General features: G+C 40.8%; 1 long non-coding RNA gene across 1 annotated transcript in view; it reads right to left on the bottom strand.

The window, feature by feature from the left end:
• Nucleotides 1–353: 353 nt before the first annotated feature.
• The window catches only part of LOC131381324 (uncharacterized), a 35,823-nt gene continuing 16,408 nt past the window's right edge, over nucleotides 354–19,768 (bottom strand). Inside the window, exons 2-3 of the long non-coding RNA XR_009209998.1 lie at nucleotides 18,424–18,577; nucleotides 354–368 (exon numbers count right to left, since the gene is read on the bottom strand). This is a non-coding gene — a long non-coding RNA (uncharacterized LOC131381324). The remainder of the gene's footprint in view (nucleotides 369–18,423; nucleotides 18,578–19,768) is intronic.

The following is a 19,768-nucleotide window of genomic DNA, read 5'->3' as shown; positions in this document are numbered from 1 at the left end:
ACAGGAGAATCACTTGAACCCAGGAAGCAGAGGTTGCAGTGAGCCCAGATGGCGCCATTGCACTCCAGCCTAAGCAACAAGAGTGAAACTCCATCTCAAAAAAAAAAAAAAGAAGAAGAAATATACTTTAATCTTTGGCAGTCAAATATTATGTCCTGTAGCCAGATCATAATCAATATATACAAATGTCTTGAAGTTATATAGCGTGTAATCATAATATGTCGGTTTGACATTTCATATCTCATCAAAGAGGATGCCTACCTGCAATGCTCTCGTCAGTACCAGAAGCTGAAAGGTCAGTTACTTCATCTTGTCCAGAGGCCTCATGGTGAAATGGGGAAAAAAAGGGGGGGGTGGGGTTTAGAGTCCTACAAAAAGAGATACGAATGTCAACTCAGCCACTTCCTAGTTTTCTCAACCTGGACATGTTTATTAACTCCTCTCACCTTGGTTTAATCATCTATAAACAGGAAATAGACACAGGCTTCTTACAAACAATATATGAGATAATATCAACTGATACCTGGTCAACAAATGCTAATTCTGTTCCAAACCCCACCCTCTCTCCTTCAGTTTTCTTTCTGTACCCCATGGTATTTTAGCCTTATAATGATAGATTGTAAGGAAATGGACTAGAATAGACCAAAAGATACATAGCCCCATCTTTGAAAGCCACTTCCATTCACAATGGTCAGAAAATTTTGAATTAAAAAAAAAAAACTGACCTCTTTTACCTAAAAGTTTTTTATTTTTCCCCACAAGGTCATACATACTGGTTTTTTTTTTTTCTTTTTTAAATTGTAATGTAGTAAGGAACACTTAACACTTACCACATCTACCCTCCTACCAGATTCTTAAGTGTTCAATATAGTAACTGTCGTGCACATACACAATGTTGCACAGCAGATCTCTGGGGCTTATGCATCCTGCATAACTGATTTTATGCCCTTTGATTAGCAACTTCCCATTTTCCCCTCCCTTCAGCCCCTGGCAACCACGATTCTCTTCTTTGCTTTCCTGACTTTGGCTGGCAGAGACAAATTCTTAGTAATCACCTATAAAACTGCTAAATTTAGATTTCCGAAGGTTTTAAACTACTCAGAGGGCAGTTGGTAGGGCTTTATTCCTGATTCTTGACTGCACTTATATATATCTAACTACTAGCACCTGCCTTGGCCTTCCTCCTTTCAATCTTGTATTAGTCTGTTCTCACGCTGCCATCAAGAAATACCTAGGCTGGGCATGGTGGCTCACGCCTGTAATCCCAGCAGTTTGGGAGGCTGAAGCAGGTAGATCGCCTGAGCTCAGAAGTTTGAGACCAGGGTGAAACACTGTCTCTACAAAAAATACAGAAATTAGTCAGGCGTGGTGGTACACACCTGTGGTTCCAGCTACTCTAGAGGCTGAGGTGGGAGGTTGGCTTGAGCCTGGGAGAAGAAGGTTGCAAAGAGCCAAGATCACACCACTGCACTCCAGCCTGGGTGACAGAGCCAGACTCTGTCTCAAAAACAAACGAACGAAAAAGAAATAAGAAAGCAAGAAAGGCCTGAGAGTGAGTAATTTATAAAGAAAAGAGGTTTCATTGGCTCACAATTCTGCAGGCTGTACAGGAAGAATGACAGCATCTGCTTGGTTTCTAGGGAGGCCTCGGGAAACTTACAATCACGGTGGAAGGCAAAGGGGAAGCCAGCACTTCACACGGCCAGAGCAGGAGCAAGAAAGAGAGGGTGGGGGGAGGTGCCACATACTTTTAAACAACCAGATCTCGTGAGAACTTACAACAGAGGACCAAGAGGGGATGATACTACAGCACTCATGAGAATTCCACCCCCATGATCCAGTCACCTCCCACCGGGCCCCACTTCCAACATTGGGGATTACAATTTAACAGGAGATTTGGGCAGGGACACAGATCCAAACCATATCAAATCTGTGATGTTGCTTTCTTACCACCTATATCACTACCTACTCACAGCTATAAATAATAGAGAAAATAGTGCATTCACAATAGCATAGCTCATAGTTTCTATCTGCCTGCCAATGTAATGACAAGCAACCTCAGCAGAAACTCAAAGATAGCAGGATGCAATTCTAATCAGAAAAATGCCCCTAACAGTTCAGTGGCTCACTCCAATCTGTAGCAAGCTCACTCACATAACACTCCACCCAGAGATCTCTGCAGCTGATACGGTTTGGCTCTGTATCCCCACCCAAATCTTACTTTGAATTGTAATAATCCCCATGTGTCAAGGGTGGGACCAGGTGGAGGTAATCAGATCATGGCGGCAGTTTCTCCCATGCTGTTCTCGTGATAATGGGTGAGTCTCAAGAGATCCAATGGTTTTATAAGCATCTGGCATTTCCCCGCTTGCATTCATTCTTTCCGCTGCCACCCTGTGAAGAGGTGCCTTCCACCATGATTGTAAGTTTCCTGAGGCCTCCGCAGACATGCAGAACTGAGTCAATTAAACCTCTTTTCTTTATAAATTACCCAGTCTTGGGTATTTCTTCATAGCAGTGTGAGAACAGACTAATACAGCAGCTGTTCTCCATCAGCAACATCAGCCTTACTTAGATGGTTAAAAATAAAATGTTGTATTTGGGGTGGGGGTCAGGGTGAATGGGGAAGGTAGTGGCTAGCCCAAGGTATTTTCTTGCTCAAGGAATAATTTTTGAAGATTTACAATTGTTTCTGTTCCTCTTCACTGGTATTTTCACCAGCTGGATTTTTTTGCTAAATGCCACAGAGAAAATCATTAGCCAACTTATATCCCTTGGGTAATGGTATTTAATGGTTTTATGCAGAAAAGTTACATTAGTACAAATCAGTGGTCCTCAACAGGTGGCAATCTTTCCCTATCCCAACATTTAGCAACTTCTGGAGACATTTCAGGGGCAGGAAGTTCAGTGGCATCTAGTGGCAAGGGCCAGGGATGCTACTAAATATCCTACAATGCACAAGATAGCCCCCCACAACAAGGAATAATCTGACCCAGAGGTAAATAGTGCAAAGGGAGAGAAACCCCAGTAACTCCATAATTTAGCTGTGAATGCATGTATGCCAAAAAGGGAAGGAGCTATAATGCAATATCAAAACAAAATCACATTATAGCAAAAAAAGAAGCTAACATGATCTTTGTCATGGAAGAAAACTTGTGACATTGGGATAGGGAGCAAAAAGCCTTTGAAACACAGTAAGGGAACTTGCATTTATAACAGGTCACTAAAACTAATTCAAAAGATAACAGTGCCCTGAGGTTGCCAAGTATGCCATCGTGACTGTAGCCTCATGGATTCATAGGCACGCCTGTAGGAATACAGAAATAGGTTTATTTAATCCTGACTTTCTTTTGAGCACTGGCAACAGATGAGTTCTCTGCGCCAAATCCTGCCTGTAGAAAGCTAATGGGTGTTGCACGCAGTTATCCAAGAACACAAATTGGCTTTGTGGTTTCTTGTGGCATTTGGCTAGCTGAATCAGAGGAAACGACTAGAAGCTGAGGCAGATGGTTCACAGGCAATATGCTATAATGTCTTCTTACAAATATGTAGTCATGTATTAATAGGTAACCTCTTAGGGAACATAGACAAATATATCATTTTTTGCAATTGTCAGTTTCTAATACAGCTCTGTATGTTGTTGGTGCTCAATACCACTGGTTTCATATTTGTTAAACTATCTCATACTCTATTCAAACTCATATCCTCATATCTTTGGAATGTGGAAGCAGACACAAACAAGAAGCTTAGCAAGGAGCACTTACTAAATACCAAGTACTGCATCAAGGGCCAGAAATCCAGTGATAAATAAGATGAACACGTCGTCCACCATTTCTGAGCCTATTTCTCCTCTGAGTGTATTGTGGCCCTTTCTATCTAAGTGAGGCTGAAGGCCATTCCTGTAACAGAAGTAAAAGTTGAAATTCTCAACTCCATGCTTCCTCCATGAAGCCCTCCATCAGTAACATGCTAACAGGTTGGAACAAGAGTTTACAAATATGTACGCTTGTCAGGTAGAAGAGGAGAAATGGTGAAAGAGGAGTAAAGGATAATGGTGTGCTTTCTCAGGTAAAGAAACTATCTTCAACAAGCTCCTTTGACAGTAGGGAAGAGGGTGTATAACGTGGTATTGAGTGGAGGCAGAAATATTAACCTGGACCAGAGCTACTGGTGCTAACACGAAGATTCTAGCAATTCTGAGACCAATGGAAAAAAAAATTTTATAACCCGTCTGCCAGCCTGTAAGCCTGTTTCCACTTCAGAATTAATTAGTATCAACATTTTACCAGCCAATATGTCTCAAAAAAAAAAAATCAACAGTGTGCTCTGCTTTTTTTCTTGTGCAATAAACCCCTAGGGATTACAGATATATTTATACCACATCTTTCAGGACAGTTGGAAATATTAACCAAAAGTATGTACCTAATGATTGTTTTCATTGTAATGCATTTGTATTATTTTCAATGAATGAAATTTATTAAATGACTATATAAATGTGATATAATATGTCTAGACGTAAAACAAGTTCCATAAGCATACATAAAGCAGAAAATTTTGTCAGACTATTATATTCTGACTTAAGCATGGTCATCTTCCACTTGTAAGATTCATATCTCCTATACATAAGCTAAGTGACTCTGTAGAAGATTATCTGGTCAGAAGATGTGACTAGAAATTCATAAATGTTCTATTTCTATTAAACCTGCCTCACTGACACAGCCCACTTTTGTTCTCTCCTATTCTGCAAGACTTCGAAGGCTGGTTTAACATTCCTGTGTTCTCGGCTATATAATTCTGGTCTTTCCACCAAAGCAGTTTTATTTCCTGACAGTCACTACAGCTTATGAAAGCCAGTGCTATTGGGAAAATATTCCAAATGCACGGGTTATGTGGTTGTGGAAAATAGGCATTAATGGAAAAGGAACTGAAACCAAGTTCTCTTCCGATTGCTATTTTGGAACTTCTGGTTTTTCTGTGGAGCTCCAAGTCAGTGGTGATTGCAAAACCAAAAAGACCAAACGGAATATTCAAAAAGCAAATGACCAGGAGTTTATTTAGAAAATAGATAAATACAAATTGTGCTTTATGGGTTTTCATGTTTATGTCAGAAGGAACGGGTAATGTTGGAGAGTCTGAAAGTGATGCTGTGGAATTTCTGTGTTTCTCTTTTGTTTCAAATCATTCTCCCTGTATCTAGTACTAAACTCTTCAGAAAGGTTTCACAGCTGTGTCCTTTGGGCACAGGGCATGTTCTGACATGCAGAGGATTATCTTGTGCAGCCTGTGGCCGCCAGCGCCACCTAGCTTCTGTATACATTTCCTCAACTCAACAGTTTTCCAAATTGTTCAATTAAATGAGCCAGTCTTCCATGAGAGCTCAGTATCGGTCTCACAGATTTTGAGTGATGAAATTCAGGACGCGAGTTGGAACGGCCAAACTGCTCTGAATGGTTGTCAGGTAGAAAGCCATGTTCTCTAAGTCTGTGGAACTTTAGGTAGGATTGACAACGTTTCTCAATGCATTCATCGCCTGCCTGTCTTTTATTTGACAAACTTTTGTGTGCCAAGCAGTTAGATAATGTGCACAGAGACCCAGCTTCTGAATTTTAACCACTATGTTTTAAATTAGGGAGGGTTTCTAAGAAGAGAGTCTTTGCTAGGCTCACACTCAGGGACTGCTTCCCAATGAAGGAGATCAGAATATGTCACCCCAAAATATGCCGGCATAAGAATTATTTTGAGCTGGGGGCAATTGAGAAAAAGCAGACACAGAAGAGCTCTGCCTTCTGCCTCTGCGGGGCATAAATTTCCCCACGTGAAGGTGTTAAAAGAAAAACTTTAGACAAATTAGATTTAACAATTTAATTAAGCTCATGAATCAGGCAGCTCCCGGAAGCAAAATAGGTTCCCAGCGACTCTTGGGCTGCCACATGGTCAGATAACATTAATCAACAGGAAATGGAAAGTGAGGTTCAAAAAATAGAAGTGAGGTACAGAAACAGCTGGATTGGTTACAGCTCAGCATCTGCCTTATTTAAACGCAGTTTGGACAGTTGGCTGCCTGTGATTGGCTGAAACTCTGCTGCTGTGATTGGCTGAAACTTGGCTACTTGTTACAATAGGTTACAGTCTATATTTCCACAGCCCCTTGAGTTACAGTTCACTGCATATGGAGAAACCTTACCTTTAGGCTAAACAAAGGTGTCGCCCACCCTCCCCTGTTAGAAAGAGGAGAACAACGCTTATCAGGAGATGGAGATAGCACCAAGATGTGCTGTGTAAGCAACCTTTAGTAAATAACTCTTGTTTATTATTGCTTTTCCTCATAAATTTACCTTCCCACCATTCAGCACCCCTGGAAGCCCAAACCCTCTTTCTTCTGTCATAGTCACTTCTCCCCAGGTTATCGTCCTTTGCTAAAATGGTATAGATGCCCTCCAGTTTACCTGCTTTTTGGGGGATTTTCACTTCTTTTCTATGAAAACCCTGCCCACATAAGAATATTAACATCACATACAATGTGTACAATCTTCTTCCATTCATCTATCTTTGTCAGTTTAACTTGCAGGCCCACCCTCAGAATATAAGAAAGTAAAGAAAAAGTTTTACCTCCCATACATTTAGAGTCAGTGAATGATTGATTACTAAACAGGAGAAAAGTTAGAAAATCTAGGGAAAATGGCATCAGGTCATTTGCTCTGTCTCAGAATGTCCTTCGTTGTTCTGATGTCACCTTTGAATGGAGTTTATGATTCTTATCTCCTTAAAAGATAACAGAGATCTCATCCAAAGCATCATATGCTTCTATCTTTGGGCTAACTTATGACCATAACGTGAGAAACAGAGGAGCACAGAATCATGGGTCAGGCTCATTCTTTGTAGATGAGACCAATTGCTTGAGGGCATGATTCGGTATGCTTTAGAGGCAGTGGGTGTTTGAAATATATTAATGAAATCGGCACATAAATAGAGCAGTTGGACAAATAGCCTACTTGGATTGTCTGGAAGGCCTTTTCGTTTTGTTTTATTTTGGAAGCCAGGACAATATGATTACCAACTATTAGTTTAATGACGAAATTTTCCAGATAGTGATGATGATTAGAATGATCAAGGAATTAGAAGCTGTTCAATCCTCATAGGAAGGCTTCAGTGGAATAGACTCCCTGCTGCCTCCTGTAGACTTGGACTTGTTTAAGGAAAACCCTACAATGACTACAGTTTCCAGTTGTAGCAATTGGAAGAAGAAAGAAATAGCACCTACAAGCCTAAAAGTTCTCTTCCTTCCAATGAAAAAGCAGCTTAAACCTGTCCAAAGTCATGTATGTTACCTCGGCAAGTAAAATTTTATCATTCTGTACACTGAGTGAGGTTTCTTCCCCTCCCAAGAGGCTTTAACTATAGAACCTTTAGGATTTGTTTTGTTTTGTTTTTTTAAGAAGGGGGTCTAGCAACAACCTCAAGTTCCAGGACAGTCATTCTTTACTGACAAAGGAAGCAAAGATGAAATCCAATTAAAAGCCCATGAAATTTCCATCATGTTTTTTTGAATTGAGTTTGGAGTCTTTGGAATTCTCAAAATAATTCACATGAAGATCTCATATGTCAATCTATTTTCTGACTCCCTGAATTCAAGGTAGCCATATGAGGAATGGCAATGAGTTTTATACCAGCATTTGCTGACAGTAAAATATGATGAAAAACATTTATTTGTAATAATGTAGACCACATTCTAGCTGCCATTTAATGTAACCACACTATATTTCATAAGGTTTCAATTTAGCATAGCTAATCACAGGGCCAGTTCTACTCTGATGTACACCTTTTGCATTCTGCCTGAGAAAAATCTACTAAAGTGCTGCTTAGGAGAGAGACGCAGCCAAAGTCACATTTGGAATTAAACACGTTAGAGTTTTAAACTTTTTGAAATTTATAAATGATAAAACAAAGATTTTTTTTAAAAAAATTATTGTTAAATATAAACCATTAGCAAAGGGAAACGTTTGTTACTATATGTACTGGGTTAATTGGTGGCCCACAACAAAATATACATCTACCCAGAACCTATAGAGGTGACCATATTTGGGGAAAGGGTCTTTGCAGATGTAATTAAGAATCTCAAGATGAGATCATCCTAGATTAGGGTGGTCCTAAGTGCAAAGACAATATCCTTATAAGAAGAGGAGAAAACACAGACACAGAGAACGAGGCCATTGAAGACCGAGAGAAAGACAGAAATGGTGCTGCCACAAGCCAAAAATCAACTGGAGCCACCAGAAGCTGGAAGATGCAGGGAAGGACCTTCCTCCAGCACCTTTAGAGGAGGCGTGGCCTGCCAACACCTTGATTTCAGACTTCTGGCCTCCAGAACTGTGAGAGAATAGATTTCTTTCCTTTTTTTTTTTCCCCCATTATACTTTAAGTTCTAGGGTACATGTGCAAAACGTGCAGGTTTGTTACATATGTATACATGTGTCATGTTGGTGTGCTGCACCCATTAACTCATCATTTACATTAGGTATATATCCTAATGCTATCCCTCCCCCCTCCCGCCACCCCATGGCAGGCCCCGGTGTATGATGTTCCCCACCTTGTGTCCTTTTAAGCCACCACATTTGTGGTCATTTGTTACAGTTGCCCTGGGGAACTAATACAGTACATTCAAATATCACAACAAAAAAAATCAATTAAGAGGAATGAATGGTTAAAAACAAATCCTGGCTGGATGCGGTGGCTCATGCCTGTAATCCCAGCACTTTGGGAGGCTGAGGCAGGTGGATCACGAGGTCAGGAGTTCAGGACCAGCCTGGCCAACATGATGAAACCCTGTCTCTATTAAAAATACAAAAATTAGCCAGGCGTGGTGGCGTGCACCTGTAGTCTCAGCTACTTGGGAGGCTGAGGCAGGAGAATTGCTTGAACCTGGGAGGCAGAGGTTGCAGTGAGCCGAGATCGCATCACTGCACTCCAGCCTGGGAGATAGAGCAAGACTCTGTCTCAAAAAAAAAAAAAAAATCTTCTCCACTGATCAGTGGAGGAAGCCTTTCCTCACATCCATCCTCCACATCTACCAGCATGGGAAGCTGCAATGAGAAAGTTTACATCTTTTAAAGCAGTTAAAATTTAGAAGTATAAGAATCAACGAAACTATAGAAGTACAATTGACCCGCCATTTCCTAAGCATGTCTTTTTTTGTTACACTTCCATAACTTTGCCAATAGTGTTCTCTTAGCCTGGGATGCCTTTTTCTACCTAGGAAATCTCTACATACCCTTCGAGATGGGGGACAAGTGCTGTCACCACTTCCACGAAGCTACCTTCTACACACACACACACACACACACACCCCTACACACACACACACAGACACACACACACACACTCACACACGAGGCTACCACTTTATTCTGGCTTCTACAACATTTTTTACTCACCTCTAGTACAATACACATTACAATACTTTGTGGTTTTTGGTTTATGGAGCTGTCTCCCCCGCTAGGCTGTGAGGTTTACACGTGCAACACTATGACCTGCTTATTCTCAACCCCTCTATATATGGTCTCCAATCATTCAGTAGTCTAGCCTGAATTTCCTTACCGCATAGTGGCTAGGTTTCAAGGCCTAAGAAGCAGAAGCTGCCAGTTATCCTAAGGCCTAAATGCCAAAGTCCTAGAAAGTCGTTTCTATTTTATGCTATTGTGCAAAGCAAGTTATGAAGGTATTCTAGATGAAGGGGTGGGGAAATAATTTCCTCTTCTTAATCTAAGACCCTGTAGGCATGTACAGAGACGGGAGGAATTGTTGGTGGCCATATTTAGAGACTGACCTACCTCACCTGAATTCTAACCCCAGCTCTGTCTCTTACTAATACTATGACCTTAGCCACAGATACATAATCTCTATGCCTTTACATCCTCTCCTATAAAACTAGGATAACACTATCTACTTGAGAAGACTGTTAAAAAGACCAAAGAAGATATTATAATTTACTTAGTGTGGTTCTTTACACATAGTAACCTTCTAACAAATGATAACTATTTTTTCTCTTCTCATAAAGGGGATGTGTTAGAAAACAGGAAGTTAGTAGACTGCTAAAAGGAAATGCCGAGAGAGACCTTCATAGGGAGAAAAAATGAAAGGCAGAAGGACAATAAAGACAACCTTTATCAACGTCAATCAATTTTGACCAATTTTGTTGCTTCTAGGCAACTGTAGAAGAAATACCCAAATCTGGCCGGGCGCGGTGGCTTACGCCTGTAATCCTAGCACTTTGGGAGGCTGAGGCGGGTGGATCACGAGGTCGAGAGTTAGAGACCCGCCTAGCCAACATGGTGAAACCCCGTCTCTACTAAAATACAAAAAATTAGCCAGGTGCGGCGGCGTGCTCCTGTAATCCCAGCTACTCAGGAGGCTGAGACAGGAGAATCGCTTGAACCCAGGAGGCGGAGGTTGCAGTGAGCCGAGATCGTGCCATTGCACTCTAGCCTGGGCAACAGTGAGAGACTCCATCTCAAAAAAAAAAAAAAAAAAAGAAAAGAAAAAGAAAAAGAAATACCCAAATCTGCAAAACGAAGTATTTCGGGTATTCACCAGCAAAGTATATGCATGTCTAGGAAAACTCACAGTTGAATGTCAGGGAATATATCACAGCTTTGCATGATTTTTTTAAAATCATACTTTCCTTTAGAAATAACTGTTTTCTTTTTTTTCTTTTTTTTGAGGCAGTCTTACTTTGGAGTGCAGTGACATGATCTTGGCTTACTGCAGCCTTGACCTCCTAGGCTCAAGCAATCCTCCTGCCTCAGCCTCATGAGTAGCCAGGACTACAGGCCCATGCCACCACACCCAGCTAATGTTTTATATTTTTAATACAGACAGGTTTTTGCCATGTTGACCAGGCTGGTCTCGAACTCCTAACCTCAAGTGATCTGCCTGCTTCTACCTCCCAAAGTGCTGTGATTACAGGGGTGAGCCACTGTGCCTGGACTTGTTTCTGACTATTAAAGCAACCCATGGCCATAGAGAAAATTGTAGGTAATATCAAAAAGTAGTAGGAAGAAAATAATTAACATCCATTAATGCTATCACAAAAGGTAGCTACAAGAAATATCTGAACCTATTTTTTTGCAGTAATTTTGTTATCAACATATTCATCCATAGCTGATTTTATGACTATACACTGTGTAGTCAGATAGGGCCACACACTCGGAAGAATCCCATTCTTGGTTTAATCCTCTCCTATCACCGTCTTGAAATTCTTAATAATTTTTGGAAAAGAGATTTCAAATTTTTATTTTGCAAAGAGCCCTACAACTATGTAGCCAGAGTCCTGAATGCAGGTGGGTATGTTTCTTGGTATGTATCTGTATATAAAAACATGGAAGCCGGGCACGGTGGCTCACGCCTGTAATCCCAGCACTTTGGGAGGCCGAGGCAGGCAGATTATGAGGTCAAGAGATCGAGACCATCCTGGCTAACATGGTGAAACCCCGTCTCTACTAAAAATACAAAAAAAAATTGGCCGGGCATGGTGGCGGGTGCCTGTAATCCCAGCTACTTGAGAGGCAGAGGCAGGAGAATGGTGTGAACCCGGGAGGCGGAGCTTGCAGTGAGCCAAGATTGTGCCACTGCAATAGTGAGACTCCATCTCAAAAAAAAAAAACCATGGAAGTAGCTATATATGTATACATGCATTAGTACCCCAAGCATATTTAGAATTATATACTTTATTTACATATCTTTATGATGACCTATATTTTATCTATGAGCATGTCATGTTTTAATTAACTATTCCATTCCTCTTACATTTTCAGGCTATTTACATGGAGAGATGCTTGTCCTCAAAAGTTATCATAAGATGTGCTACAATTTTAAATACAGTGTTCAGAGAAGCTTTGCTAATGAGATGACACTTAACTAAAGGAGAAAACTCTCTAGGAATCTGAAGGCAGAATGTTCCAGGTAGAGAAAACAGCAAAAGGAATGACCCTAATCTAACAGGGGGTTAGATATATTCGAGTCAAAATACAACTGTGGAAATTGGATTGAGGCGATATCCCCTAATATAATCCACAGGTGCCAGATGTCAAGAAGAGTTAATGGATCAGGGATGGAAGAGGATGGGGAAAATAATTGAATAATAAAAATGTGATTAAAGGAAGAAGGAAACTTGCTTGGATTAACCATACGTATACTAACAACTCAGTCTTGTGGACATGAGGTCAAACAACAAAACAATGACAACCAGAGCAAAGGTATCTAGGATACTGGCAAAAGAAGTGAGTCAAGAAATGAAATGTGTGAAGCTAAGCTAAGCAAGAAGAGAAGTAAAGACCAGAGGGAACCTGATAGAACTTAGAAATGTTCAAAGGACCAGAGGTCACGAGAGGACCAAAGAACAGGTATAATAGAAGCTCCTGTTAGGAGTTAACCAGAAGATAAGTGATCAGAGTTAGAGAGAGGAAACTCTGGGTTTCTAAAGTGGAACAACTCAAATTGTCAACATGGCCCAAGGTACAGTCATTGAAAGCAGTATAGAGGAGGTCATTGTGATAAAGAGATTATCAAAATTAACAACCAGTGAAAGGAACTCAACAATTGGTAGATGTTAATTTTTTTTTTTTTTTTTTTTTTTTTTTTTGAGAGGAAGTCTCGCTCTGTCGCCCAGGCAGGAGTGCAGGCGCGCGATCTCGGCTCACTGCAAGCTCCACCTCCTGGGTTCACGCCATTCTCCTGCCTCAGCCTCTCCGAGTAGCTGGGACTACAGGTGCCCGCCACCTCGCCCGGCTAATTTTTTGTATTTTTAGTAGAGACGGGGTTTCACTGTGGTCTCAATCTCCTGACCTCGTGATCCGCCCGCCTCGGCCTCCCAAAGTGCTGGGATTACAAGCGTGAGCCACCGCTCCCAGCCAGTAGATGTTATTTTTATTGCGATTATTATAACTCATCACAGCATTCTTAAGGACTACAAGAAATATATAAAACTATATGTAGAACAGAATCAGAGTCTTAGCAAACAAATATTATCTTACAAAAGTAGTACCAACAGAGTTCTATCTCCAAAACTAGCTTATATCCAAATCTATGGTGTCTGAAAGAACAAAAGAAAAAACAGGATTTCAGACACAGCATTATTAGATCATTCTCACACTGCTATAAAGAAATACCTGAGACTGGGTAATTTATAAAGGAAAGAGTCTGACTCACAGATTCACACATCTGGGGAGGCCTCAGGAAACTCATGGTGGAGGGGAAGCAGGGACATCTTACATGGCGGCAGGTAAGAGAGAGGAGTGTGTGTAAAGGAGAAACTGTCAGACACTTATAAAACCATCAGCTCTCGTGAGAACTCACTCGCTATCACAAGAACAGCATGGGGGAACCGCCCCCCATGATCCAATCATCTCCCACCAGGTCCCTCCCTTGACATGTGGGGATTCTGGGGATTACAATATGAGATGAGATTTGGGTGAGGACACAGAGCCAAACCACATCATGCCACTAATTACGCTTTTTCATCTTTACTGATTTATATGGAAGGCGCTTCTCTGTCTTTATCTATTTGTTGCTAGTGTTTTTAATGAGGAAATTTCAGAACTGATGGTGCAAGAAAAAACAATAATTATGAGGTCATCCTGATTTAGAGGATGGAGAGGAAGGAGAAAAGGAAGATTAAGAAGATCTTAGAAGGAAGACGGCTAAACAGCCCTCACACGACTACGATATAGATGCACTAATAAATCTCAATAGCTAACATAAAGAAAAAGGGACTAGCTTTCCATTATTTCCCATTTAAACCATTTCTACTTTATTCCATACAAAATAATCCAGTGAGATAAGTTTGAAACAACTGAGAATGTCTCTTTTCAGAGTCACTCCCTGTACAACATCGCACATAACAGATACTCTAACATCTAACACAATATAACCCCATTTGGGATGTGCTTGACCAAATATCTAAAATTGTCATAATAAAGGAATTCAAAACTCCAATTTTTCTTTTTTTCTAATCATTTACATTTTCCATCATTCCCTACAAACTCCAATTTTCCTTCTTGAATTTCATCTTATTCTACCATTTGAAAGTGTTTCAGAATAGAAAGCATAATTAGCAGCTTCGTTTTATTCATCCAACAGTGTTTCTTGCTCTTTACTGAGCCACTGGTTCCCATAGCCTGATTTTGGAGGAGGCAGGATAGCTGAAGGCAGGTTACTTCCCATGCATTCTCTGAATCTGTCCCACAGGCTGTTTAATACGAGTTGAAGGAAGTACATTCCAAGAAGAAAGTTCAGCATAGGATGTGGTACAGGCCTAGGGATAGCCTATACAAATGACACAAGGTCTTAGTGTGGCCGTCAAAACAAGGAAGATGGGAGGCTGGGTGTGACTCAGTGACTAACTCTCCACCTTGGGAAACCATGAGTTCTTGTGAGTAAGCCCTGCCCAAGATAATGAAAGTATAAAAATATATTTACACAATAGTCATTGAAGTTAAGTGTTTTTCATCTTGTTTTCTAGTCTCCTGGCTAAACAGGAAGTTTTTTGCAGGATGCTCCGATATCCTCTGTTCAGAGTAACAACTTTAGCACTTTGCTTTCCTTTTCTCCCACGATACACTTAATGTTTCCGCTCTAGGTCCTGGATTTAGTCACAGATTTCCTGCAGGAAACTAAGGCCCTTTAGCTTTTTTGCAAGAATCAGGCATACTCCACATAAAAGAGTCACAAGGAAACTTTTGTAGATAGATTCATCTTATTTATGTGCCTTGGGGAAAGTCAGAGTGGGTGAGTTAATAAAACTGTGCAAAATACAACCAGCACCTCTGTCAATGTCCACAACACTCACTGGAAGTCAGATACTTAAAATAGTTCCTGATCTTAGGGGAAGGATAAATGATTCACTAGGTTCACTGCAAAAGGAAGCTCTTTCTCCAGAGCTTATCTTGGCACCTGAAAATCATTACAAGGGCTAAATGCTATTGGCATATAAAGATGATGATGAAAATAAAATTAAGCCAGTGGGAGCTGGATATATTATATTAACATCTAGAGTGATTATATTAACAGTTGCCAATTTTCCTTTAAACTAATATTATATTCACCTGGACATATTTAATTGTAAGTTCTACCCTTCTGATTCAGTAGAGCATGGTGACAGATTGTGTGGACTTGGAGTCAGGGGCCCCTTCATTTCAATCCCAGTTCCAACACATTTATCTACATGATATTTAGGAAATCTGTTTATTGGTTGGGGAGTGGATTTCTCTTTTTCTTCATCTTTAAAATGGGAATAATAAGTGCATTTGGTTGAATCAAAAACTTAGCCATTTTTGTAGATTAAAATCTACATAAATTTCTTGTAAAGATTAAGGAGCTAATACATATAAAGTGCTTGGCACACTGCTAATACCTGTTAAAATTTAACAAAGCAATTATATTTTTATTATTATCATGTTCCATCATTTGTTCTTTTGATCTACAGTTATGGAGTAGAAATAAAATGTAGACCACTTAATAACACTCTGGAATATAAGATACTGGAGGACAGCAGTTTTTATATTGGTTCAATGCTGCATTCAACCCTGGAAAAATGCCTAGTACACAGCACATACTCAGTAAACATTTGCTATATGAATGGATAAATTAATAACATGAAGATGATTACAACAAGATAGAATTTGGCACCTGTCTTAAAATCTTGAGCTATTTTATCCCATTTCATTTTAGAAAAATGTGCTATTTGTTGAAATAGTAACTTTTCTAATTAGACCAAGTGGGCGGGTACATTTTCAAGATGGTCAGGTACATCTAGTTCTGAAAGCCTTAATCTCTAGAGATTTCAGGTCATCCCAGAAATATTGGTGGCAACCCAACTGAAGAAACAGCTGAAGTCATAGGAGGGTTCTGCTCTGAATAACAGGAACCAGCTTGGATGTCCACCATTCTTAAAAATTCATGATAGTTTTATACCTGTTCAGAGGTAAGAATGACACATTTACTTTTGACATTTCCCTTCTCAATTTGTCTTCTGCCTCAGTTTCTTTTCCTTGCAATAAACAAGGAAACTATAGAGAAGTTCTAAAGTAGAGATATTACTTTTCATTTTCTTTCTTTTTATTTTATTTTATTTTTTATTTTTTTTATTTTTTTATTTTTTTTTATTATACTTTAGGGTTTTAGGGTACATGTGCACAATGTGCAGGTTTGTTACATATGTATCCATGTGCCATGTTGATTTCCTGCACCCATTAACTGGTCATTTAGCATTAGGTGTATCTCCTAATGCTGTTATTTTTTTTTGAGACGGAATCTCGCTCTGTCACCCAGGCTGGAGTGCAGTGGTGCCATCTCGGCTCACTGCAAGCTCCGCCTCCCGGGTTCACGCCATTCTCCTGCCTCAGCCTCTCCGAGTAGCTGGGACTACAGGCGCCCGCCACCACACCCAGCTAATTTTTTGTATTTTTAGTAGAGATGGGGTTTCACCATAGTCTCGATCTCCTGACCTTGTGATCCGCCCGCCTTGGCCTCCCAAAGTGCTGGGATTACAAGCGTGAGCCACCGCGCCCGGCCTTATTTTTGTTTTGTAGAGACAAGCTCAGGATGGTCTTAAACCCATGGACTCAAGCAATCTGCCCATCTTGGCTTCCCAATGTGCTGGGATTACAGACATAAGCCATCACACCCAGCAGATTTTTCTTGATAATTGATAGCAAAAGGTCTTGGGCCGGATCCTTAAAAACTATGTAGTGGCATCGACTGAAGGCTGTAAGAAATATTAAGGAAATGGCTTTTGGCATGAAATGTTATTGGTGTTTTGAGTCTACAACTAAAAGACATTGATAATTTGAAGAAACAAAATTAGCATACTGATCATGGCTTTTCATTTACCAGCCACAGGGTCTTTTTAAAAGAGTATGGACATAATACTGATGCAGGAGTTTTTCTCGACCCCTCCGTTGGACTTGCAACAGAGGTGCCCTGTTTATTTGGCCCACTGCACTCAACCTCTTGCGGGAGGGAGTGCATGAATGAGTGAGTGTTCCAGACAGCTGCTTTGGGTGCTGGCAGGAGCAGGCTCCATGCAGGCCCCGTGGCAATGCCAGGGTGGGGGTGCCTGTGACCCTTGAAGCCCCAGAGGGCATGTTACAATCTTCTCTTAGCTCCGCCGTCCATGCACGGCAGTGTTATCAGCTCAGTAGATTCCTTAACTCATTGTGTGGGGCAGCTGCCCTCCACCAGTGAAAACAAACAGCCAGTGTGACAGCCTTTTTTGGGTACCCGCACTCGGTGGGTCCCAAGCTCCTGTCTGGCATCCAAGAAGAATTAGGTTGCACGGACACTTGAAGGTTGGTGGAGGTGGAGAATTTTATGTAGTGATGGAAGTGGCTCTCAGCAGAGAGGGACGCTTGGGAGGGGACGGTAGGGATGATAATCTTCCCTGATGTCTGGCTGTCTCTGGTGGGCTCCTCTCCAAAGTTAAGCTGTCTCTCCTTCAAAGTCCAGCCATCCCCCTGAAGTCAAGTCACCTCTCTCTAGTCAAGCTGCTTCTCTCCTCTATTGACTGAGTCTGGGGTCTTTATAGGCACAAGATGGGGATCCTGACAGGCCATAGGTAGTTTTGGAAAAGGCAGTATTTGTTAGAAAGACATTATTCAGAAAGAACCAATTGAGAAAGAGTGAGCAAATAGGGATAGAAATTCTCACTTTTGGGCCACAGGTTTCAGGATTTTCGACTTGAAGGTGGGATTTTGCCAGGGACCTACCTCTGTCTGCCTAGAATTTCTCTGCCTCATGCCTCTATCAATACAATTCTTATTAAAATGTATAAATGGTACAGATAGGCAAGAGTGTAAAGGACAAGCAAGCCAGCTCTGAGCCACACTGCCTGGGTCTCAGTCCTGGGTCCATCACTTACTAGCTGTGAGACACTAGGAAAACTACTTACCCTGTCTGTGCATAACTTTCCAGAGTATTAAGTGATATGCTACCCAGGAAGCACCTTGCACAGTGCCTGGAATGGCAAACACTTAATAAATGTCATCTTTACTGATCCTATGATGTTTAATAAAGATAACATCTGCTTTGGAAGAGATGCTTTTAGAAAGACAGGATCATCAAAACTCTTTCTTCTTTTTGTTTTGTTCCCATTTACATCATTTCCCTTAAAATAGTGTCAGTTCTGAGGTATTTAAATTTTTATTCAGCTAAAAAAAAAAGTTCGACATTGTAGATATGGCATGGTTGGTCATACTCGTGTTTAAAAATAAAAGATCAACAACAACAACAACAAAAACCTTTTTGATGGTGTCTACTGGAAATCTTGACACTTCGATTCATCTTTTGACCATCTTCCTGTTTCAGTAAGATTCTCATGAGACTCCTGGAAGAATATAGTCGAACGCACTCGAGAGTGAACTGTGCACTTACTTGTGTTGTAAGGATGTTGTTTATATTTTAGATCCTGTTTTCTTCCTGGATGAAGTGCCGCTGTTACCAGGTGCTTCTCCCACTGTTATCGTCTCCTCCTCAGGACTCAGCCTGCTGGAAGCAGCTTCCTGCAACCTCTTTGTGAAACTGGCCACTAAAGAATAGGAGAGAGCCTGTCAAAGGTTATCTCCCACCTGGGTTGCAGTTTCCATGAATATCAAGGTTCATCACAATCTGGTGCAGCAATTTATATGATGTGTCACAGGGCACATAGAAGAGACAGAGTTCTTGCTGGAGGAGAGCTCAGAAGGGGGAAAAAAGATAATGACAGTGGGCAAATGAGATTCTCAAGGGAATTCCTGCAGTCAGATGCTGTAGACACCAGTTAAAATACAATGCCTAACGCTTCTGGGGAAAATAATGAATGCATGACACCCTGTACAATTAATTCTAAATTGCTTTGAACATATCTGATGGTCATGTTGCTCCCAAGAACAACTTTGGTTCAGCTACACAAATAGAATGAACACCTACCTCGAAGAAAAAATGTTGTTACCTTCTTAGATAATTAACCTCCAAAACTGAGACAAAATGGACCAATTTTACTGTAAGGATTAAGAGGCAATTCATGAGCTAATCAGAAAGCAAGGATGCTTAATTATGCATCTAAACCTCCTGATTCAGCTATGCCATGCCATAGAGCCAAAAGGAAGATCGATCTCTATCCAAGTTTACTTCCCAGACTGAGAAGATTAGCAGGAGGGCAGAGGCTCACAGGGGTACAGAAACTGACAATATGGAAGCTCCACTGAAGCCCTGTTAGATACTTCGATATCTGCCAAGAAGTAAGCACCATGCCCATAGAATCCACTTACTTAAGGAAATGAATTACTAAGGTTGCATCCTCTGAGTTAGCAGTTATTGACGGTAACGGCAAAGACTTGACTTAGGAATAGGGAAAATATCACTCGTTACACTTCCTCTAAGCCAGTCTCAGCTATTTCCTCTTCACTACTCATGGCTTCCTTCCAGGCACAGACAGCCTCAAGTAACATTCCTATAATTCCCAAACCAGCCTGTCCTACCCAAAACCAGTTCACTGATTTCAAGGGCAAATCGCAAATGGTAGTCATAACAGCAAAACGCAAAGCATCAACAGGAATTTCCCCCTTGTTGACAAATTAGGGGAAAATATGGAGCCAAAGAGGGTGATGTTGAATAAGAGAATATCATTATTATTTCTTAGAAGTACTATTGTGATCAGTTTTTACAGATGTCAGAAAATAGAGATTTGGAAAATACGTAGAACTGCTTTTATTCTGAATCAGTTGTTCTGGAGTCAGGT

Source organism: Hylobates moloch, unplaced genomic scaffold (assembly GCF_009828535.3).
Source record: "Hylobates moloch isolate HMO894 unplaced genomic scaffold, HMol_V3 SCAFFOLD_15, whole genome shotgun sequence".
Taxonomy (NCBI): domain Eukaryota; kingdom Metazoa; phylum Chordata; class Mammalia; order Primates; family Hylobatidae; genus Hylobates; species Hylobates moloch.
This window is presented reverse-complemented; position numbering and strand designations above follow the sequence as displayed.